The sequence below is a fragment of the Aquarana catesbeiana genome, linkage group LG03 (assembly GCF_042186555.1).
Source record: "Aquarana catesbeiana isolate 2022-GZ linkage group LG03, ASM4218655v1, whole genome shotgun sequence".
Taxonomy (NCBI): domain Eukaryota; kingdom Metazoa; phylum Chordata; class Amphibia; order Anura; family Ranidae; genus Aquarana; species Aquarana catesbeiana.
The window spans coordinates 726,019,609-726,027,358 of NC_133326.1; the positions used below are offsets into that span (position 1 = coordinate 726,019,609).

The following is a 7,750-nucleotide window of genomic DNA, read 5'->3' on the forward strand; positions in this document are numbered from 1 at the left end:
CTGACCGAGGGCCAAGAGGATGAGGATGGGCAGGAGGTAGGTGCATCACACACATATCTATCCACAGACGGGGGCACAGGAGCGACTGCAGGAAGGGCTAGGGGGTCTCTTCTCCCCCTCTCATTTTTTTTACATTTTTAAAAAAATATATTTTTTTTACTAGTAATGGCGGCAATTAGAGACTTATAGCGGAACTGCGACATTGCAGCAGACAAATTGGACACTTAACTCACACTTTTTGGGAACCAGTGACACCTGTTCAGAGATCAGTGCTAAAAAAAAATGCCCTTTCACTGCACTAATGACACCAGCAGGGAAGAGGTTAACAACAAGGGGTTAAATGTGTGCCTAGGGAGTGTTTACTAACTGTGGGGGAGGTGCTTTCACTGCATGAAGACATGGATCGGTGTTCCTGCTTCACAGAAGCACAAGATCCATGTCTTCTGTACTCATGGAATGACAGTCTGCCTTATTTACATAGGCAGACTGTCATTCTGCCAGAGTACCGAACGATCAGTGGATCCCAGTGAACATCAGGTCTGCGAGACCCGCTGATCGATTCCCGCTGTGTAAAATTACAGCGGGAATGAGCTGGTGGCGGCGCACGCCGAACACCTGGAAGAAACACGTATTCTGCACACAGCGGCCACTCTGTAGCAGTAAAACTGCTATAGGGCGGTTGTAAAGAGGAAGGGGCAAATTTACATGGGGGGTGCCCAATTTTAGACTTGCCTAGGGCAGCACAAAACCAGAACCACTGGGGTTACCTCTCCAAGGTAAGTTTAGTTCCAAGGGCCCTCCGCCCGAAGCGACTCCTGTCACATAGGGCTCTATTTTATGGAGTGATTTTAGGAACGAATAAGGATATGAAGCGCAGCAGCCATTTGACAGTGAAGGGGGGCACAACCATTATTGGTGTAAGTAGGGGTTCTTGGAAATGAAAAGGGGTACAATCAATGGCTTCTCACTTACTGTCTCCCATTTTACTGAGCCAGAGCAAGCATATATGTTTATACAGAATTGTCTGTATGGGGGGGGGGTGTCGTGTGTGTGTATATATATATATATATATATATATATATATATATATATATATATATATATATATATATATATATATATATATATATGTGTGTGTGTGTGTGTGTGTATATATATATATATATATATATATATAATGATCTGTATGAGGGGGGCCCTATATATGTGTGTATATACTCGTATACGTATATATACGCGTTCCCAGCGTAGTCCCTCCATTAATCAGATGTCCGCCAGCGGAGCCCCTTCATAATTCAGATGTCCCTCAGCAGAAGCCCTCCATAAATCAGATGTCCCCCAGCAGAGCCCCTCCATAAATCAGATGTCCCCCAGCAGAGCCCCTCAATAAATCAGATGTCCCCCAGGGAAGGCCCTCCATAAATCAGATGTCCCCCAGCAGTCCCCCTCAATAAATCAGATGTCCCCCAGCAGAGCCCCTCCATAAATCAGATGTCCCCCAGCAGACTCCCTCCATAAATCAGATGCCCCCAGCAGAGCCCCTCCATAAATTGGATGTCAAGCAGAGCCTCTCCATAAATCAGATGTCTCCTCAGGGGAGCCCCTCCATAAATCAGATGTCCCCTCGCAGACCCCCTCCATAAATCGGATTTCCCCCAGCGGAGCCCCTCCATAAATCAGATGTCCCCCAGCAGAGCCCCTCCATAAATCAGATGTCCCCCAGCAGAGCCTCTCCATAAATCAGATTTCCCTCAGTGGAGCCCCTCCATATATCAGATGTCCCCCCAGCAGATGTCCCCCAAGCAGAGTGCTCCTTTCCAGTATTGTATAAATGTACTGTACTCATGACATTAAGCAACTTCCACCGTTTAGCAAAAGACCAAATACAGCCAAAAGCAACCACCATCCACAACCAGAAACAACCACCGTTCACATCCAGAAACAACCACCGTCCACGTCCAGAAACAACCACCATCCACGTCCAGAAATAACCACCGTCCACATCCAGAAACATCCACCGTCCACGTCCAGAAATTCACGCTGCAAGATCACGCCACAATCCGCCTAATAACAAACGTTTTTGGCCTCTATGACGTTGTGCGGCAGAATCTTACATTTAAATTCTCTCTCCGTACGCTGTCCATGGTTTGCATCTCGTCAGAAAATGCATCCGACGAACTGAGCATGCCCAGTCGATACGTCATGCCAGTTGATCGGGATACCAGCTGAAATGACGTGACGTACTGTGCATTCGCAGTGTGTAGGATGCATTTTTCGATGAGAGGCATTATTCGTCACGACACCGTCACCTGTGTCGGGAGTTGCCTACCCCTAATCTATCCCATAGTTTGTAGATGCTTTAGCGTTTCAGAAAACCAATCAATACACACTTTTTGGGATTTTATTACTAAAAACATGTAGCAGAACACATATTCGCCTAAATTGATGAAGAAATTTGATTTCTTCCGGTCAGGGTTGTGGGGATGAGGCCCTTGTCCTCATCAACATGGGGACAAGATGTTTTGGGGGGCTACCACAAAGCACCCTCCCAATGTTGAGGGCATGTGGCCTGGTACGATTCAGGAGGGGGGGGCGCTCTCTCGTCCCCCCCTCTTTTCCTGTGGCCTGCCAGGTTGCGTGCTCGGATAAGGGTCTGGTATGGATTTTTGGGGGGACCCCATTCCGTTTTTATTTTTTAATTTTGGCGCGGGGTTCCCCTTAAAATCCATACTAGACCTTAAGGGTCTGGTATGGAATTTAGTGGGACCCCCACGTCATTTTTTTTTTAAATTTTGGCCGGGGTTCCCCTTAATATCCATACCAGACCTGAAGGGCCTGGTATGGAATTTATGGGGACCCCCACGTCATATTTTTTTTTTAATTTTGGGGAATTCCCATGCCGTTTTTATCAATGAACTTCTATGTGTATTGTCGGACCGGCAATGCAATAGCCACGAGTAGTTTTAAATGACGTTTTTCCTTTGAAATGTCATTTTGCTGTGAGACTGTTCTAAACACGGGAAACATGCGCCCCTTTACAGGCATACTATAGACACCCCCCAGGTACGAAATTTAAAGGGATATTACACTTTTATTGTTTGACTTTAAGCATTATTAAAATCACTGCTCCCGAAAAAATGACCGTTTTTAAAACTTTTTTTTGCATTGATCCATGTCCCCTGGGGCAGGACCCAGGTCCCCAAACACTTTTTATGACAATAACTTGCATATAAGCCTTTAAAATTAGCACTTTTTATTTCTCCCATAGACTTTTAAAGGGTGTTCCGTGGCATTTGAACTTGCCGCGAACACCCCAAATTGTTCGCTGTTCGGTGAACTTGCAAACAGCCGATGTTCGAGTCGAATATGAGTTCGACTCGAACTCAAAGCTCATCCCTAGTGGTGATCAGATACCACCAGAAGAAAGCTTTATTTGTGGGAAAAAAATGATATATATATTGAATTTATGTACAATGTTGCATGGTCGTGTAATTGTCAGTTAAAGTAACGCAGTGTCGTATAGCAAAAAATGGTCTGGCCATGAAGGGGGGTAAATCTTCCGGAGGTCAAGTGGTTATATTACCAATTTCCTTTTCATCATGATGTAGTCATCTCCACTTTTCATGTCATTGCACTTAGTGTTCCGCATGTCTTCTCCACATTCGTCTTACTCTCTTTCTCTCTCTTCTAATGTTGGGAGGGATAATTATAATTACTACTGCAAAACTAATCTTCTCTCTTCTGTACTCTGATCTCCGTGTCCTATAATATTCATCCAGCCTCACCCTGTGTAGGAGGATGTCACCCCTTCCCATCCGCATTCCTCTCCGGTGTCAGAGACGTTCAGTTTAGTTTCTCTTCTGCTGTCAGCGATGGCGTCTGGTGATCTGAGAGCTATGGAGAAATGTTCCGTCTGTCTGAACATTTATACCGATCCTGTAACCCTGAAATGTGGTCACAACTTCTGTCGGGTCTGTATTGATCGTGTGCTGGATACACAGGGGGGGTCTGGAGGATATTCCTGTCCTGAATGCAGAGAGAAGTTTCCGGATCGTCTTGCACTGCAGAAGAACATAAAACTATGTAACATAGCAGAGACTTTCCTGTCTGCTCAGCCAGATGAGGAGGAGTCCGGGGTCTTCTGTACTTACTGTGTGGACACTGCTGTACCTGCTGTTAGATCTTGTCTGCTCTGTGAGGTTTCTCTGTGTGATAAACACCTGAGAGTCCACAAAAAGTCCCCAGAACACATATTATGTGACCCCACCTTGTCCATGGAGAGCAGGAAATGCTCCGTCCATAAGGATGTTTTGAAGTATTTTTGCACCAAAGATAACACCTGTATCTGCGTGTCCTGCAGTTTGGCTGGAGAACATCGGCGACACCAGGTGGAGACACTGGATGAGGCTTCTGAGAAGAAGAAGGAGGCACTGAGGACTGTTCTGCAGAAACTTCTGACAAAGAGAGAGGAGACGGAGGAAAGAGTCCAGAGTCTGCAGGAACACAGGAGGAAAGTAGAAGAAGAAGCAGCTGGTGACACCGAGAGAGTCACTGTCCTGTTTAGAGATCTCAGGAGACGTCTGGAAGACCTGGAGAAGAGAGCCCTGAGGGACATCTCCTGGAGACAGAGCGGATCTCCATCTCCATCTGGGATCTGGAAATAAAGAAGGAGGAGCTGTCCAGGAAGATGCGTCACATTGAGGAGCTGTGTAACATGACGGATCCACTGACTGTCTTACAGGAATCAGACACAGGTGACTTGTGTGATACTGAGGATGGAGATAATGAGGACAGAGAGAGTCATGAGGAACTCCTCCATGATGGAGGGGGTCTGGATGTGGCGGGGGTCTTACACACAGGTTTATCTGATATAACAACAGAGGTAAATGTATACTTCTATATACAGGGAGCTGCAGACATATTACTCGATGGAAACACAGCTAATAAATATCTACAGATATCAGATGATGGGAAAACTGTATCCTGGTCAGATATAGACCAGAATCACCCAGAAACACCAGAGAGATTTCAGGATTATTATCAGGTGTTGAGCAGTCAGAGTTTCTCCTCAGGGAGACATTACTGGGAAGTGGATGTTGGGGGGTCAAAGAGCTGGATAGTCGGGATGTGTTACCCCAGTATAGAGAGGAGAGGGGAGGAGTCACTCATTGGAGATAATAAGAAGTCCTGGAGATTGGACAGGATTGGTGATCAGTATTGGGTGATACATGACAGTAAATTGATCCCCTTACCCACCAATCTCTCCAGTAACAGAGTCAGGATATATCTGGATTATGAGGCCGGGCGGATCTCCTTTTATGATCTGTGTGACCCGATCCGACATCTCCACACCTTCACCACCACCTTCACTGAGCCCCTCCATGCTGGGATATGTGTGTGGGATGGTTGTATAAAGATATGTGGGGGGAGGCGGGAGATGTGAGAACTTCGCCCACAGTCTGGTGATATCAGACGAAGGAGGGGAATTCATTTAATATTCATCCAATAGTATATAGCAGTGGGCAGGGCTTCTTGTAAGTTTTTCCACTTTAAATAAATGTGAGATTTCTTACTGATCGCTGTGATTGGGTCTATCTATCTATCTATCTATCTATCTATCTATCTATCTATCTATCTATCTATCTATCTATCTATCTATCTATCTATCTATCTATCTATCTATCTATCTATCTATCTCCCATGACAATCTGACATAATACTTTCTGTGTTTTGTCACAGTATTTGACATCAGCCATCTCCTCCCCCTGCCCCTCCCCCTCCTCCTCCTGCCCCTCCCCCACATGTGCTCCCTCTGTGTGGGGGTGCAGCCACGATCAGACATAGAGGGGGGGTGGAGTGCGGTCACTGTGATGGGATAGGATGGGGTCACCTCTACTCTCTGCCCCTCCCCCTCCATACAATCTATACTACAAAGAGATGGAAATAAATGGAACAATCGGAGAGGAAATCTATGAAGACATCATCTAGAGATTTATTACTGGGATAAAAAAAAATGTGATCAGAGAGCCCAGACTATTTTTAGGCAGAGTGGGTCAGAATTAGATCCCCTGTCAGGTTTTTTCTTCTATCCAGGGCTCCATTACAGAGATTTCCCCTCACTTCCTGTCCCGGTGACAACATTTATCTAGACAGGAAATGAGGAGAACTCTCCTACATGAACACAGATTGAAATAAGAATGATATGTTTAGTATAGTAAGGAAGGGGAAGGTTTAGAGCCCCTGTCAGATTTTTATATGTCTGTGTCCCTGTACAGATTTCTCTCACTCCTTGTATTGTTGTCACCAGGACAGGAAGTGAGAGGAAATCTCTCTAAGGCTGGGATCACATTGCTGTGCAGATCACATGTCATGTCTGTGTGATGTGAATTCAGTCGTACAAACTGTTTGACTAAAATCACATTCACACCAAAATGGTTCCGGACCCTTTTTTTGGTCCTCACTGGAATCGGATCACATTGGGTGTCACATCTATACAATCCGATTCCTGCATCATTTCTATCTGCAAAGCAATCTGGGGGTGTCATTAACTTTCCATTGACCCCCGCAGTGGTTCTCAGATGTCAGTGTGAACGTCCAGTGATTGAGGTGTGATGAGGGAAGCCGCACAGGAATCGCACTGGTTCCCGCATCCCACAAGTCTCATCCCAGACTAAGGCCCCATTCACACCTATGCAGGTTGCTTTTCAGCCTTTCTGCTGTTCTTTCTGTGGGTTTTTTTACCATGATTTGCATTTTGTGTTTTTTTTATGCATTTTTTTGGGGGGCGGGATATGTTTTTAACCACTTGGTGCCCACACTATAGCCAAAAGACGGCTACAGTGTTGCCTTAAAATGCCGGGAGGGCGCCCATGTACATCCTCTCATTCTCACACTGCCCGCCCCCCCTTTACCATGTGATCAGATGTCAGCCAATGGCAGCTGATCTATTGGATAACTTTTATAATGGATCTTAATATAATGTATCATTGTGATGTTGTATCTTATAATCACTAGATTTGTCCTGGTGATGGGGGAGGAATTAGGAAAGGAAATGTTAATGTGAAGTAAAAATTCTTCTGTATGAAATTATTATTATTATTATTATTATTATTATTATTATTGTTATTATACAGGGTTTATACAGAACCAACAGTTTACGCAGCGCTTTACAACATAGGGGCAGACATTCCAATTAGAGTGCAATACAGGAGGAATCAGAGGGTCCTGATCATTAGAGCTTACAATCTAAGAGGGAGGGTCAAAAGGTAATAACTGTGGGGGATGGGGTGATGGAGAAAATGTCCAGTTTTTAGGTGGGGGCAGGATAGGCCTCTCTGAGGAGATGAGTCTTCAGGGATCATCAGAAAGTGAACAGAATAGGAGATAGTCAGACAGATTGGGGTACTGAGTTCCAGAGGATGGGAGAGGCTCTGGAGAAGTCATGGAGGAAAGCATAGGAGGAGGTGATAAGGGAACTAGAGAGCAGGAGGTCTTGGGAGGAACAAAGAGAACAATTTGGTTGATATTTTGAAACCAGGTTAGTGATGGGACCCAGCTGATCACAGATCGGGTAAGGGCCAATCACAGCGAGCCTTTTACCATGTGATCAGCTGTCAGCCAATGACAGCTGATCACGGAAGTAAACAGTAGCCAGTCAACAGCTTTTTTTCCCCTCAGGCTGTCAGCGTTAAGAAAAGAAGAAAGCCATTAACCGGCTTTTGTTAGAGGGACATTGGTCCCCTTAGTGCCC

The 7,750-nt window shown here is 45.3% G+C and overlaps 1 pseudogene; it reads left to right on the top strand.

The window, feature by feature from the left end:
• Window positions 1-3,857: 3,857 nt before the first annotated feature.
• On the top strand, window positions 3,858-5,443 carry LOC141133748 (E3 ubiquitin-protein ligase TRIM21-like; annotated as a pseudogene).
• Window positions 5,444-7,750: the final 2,307 nt, after the last annotated feature.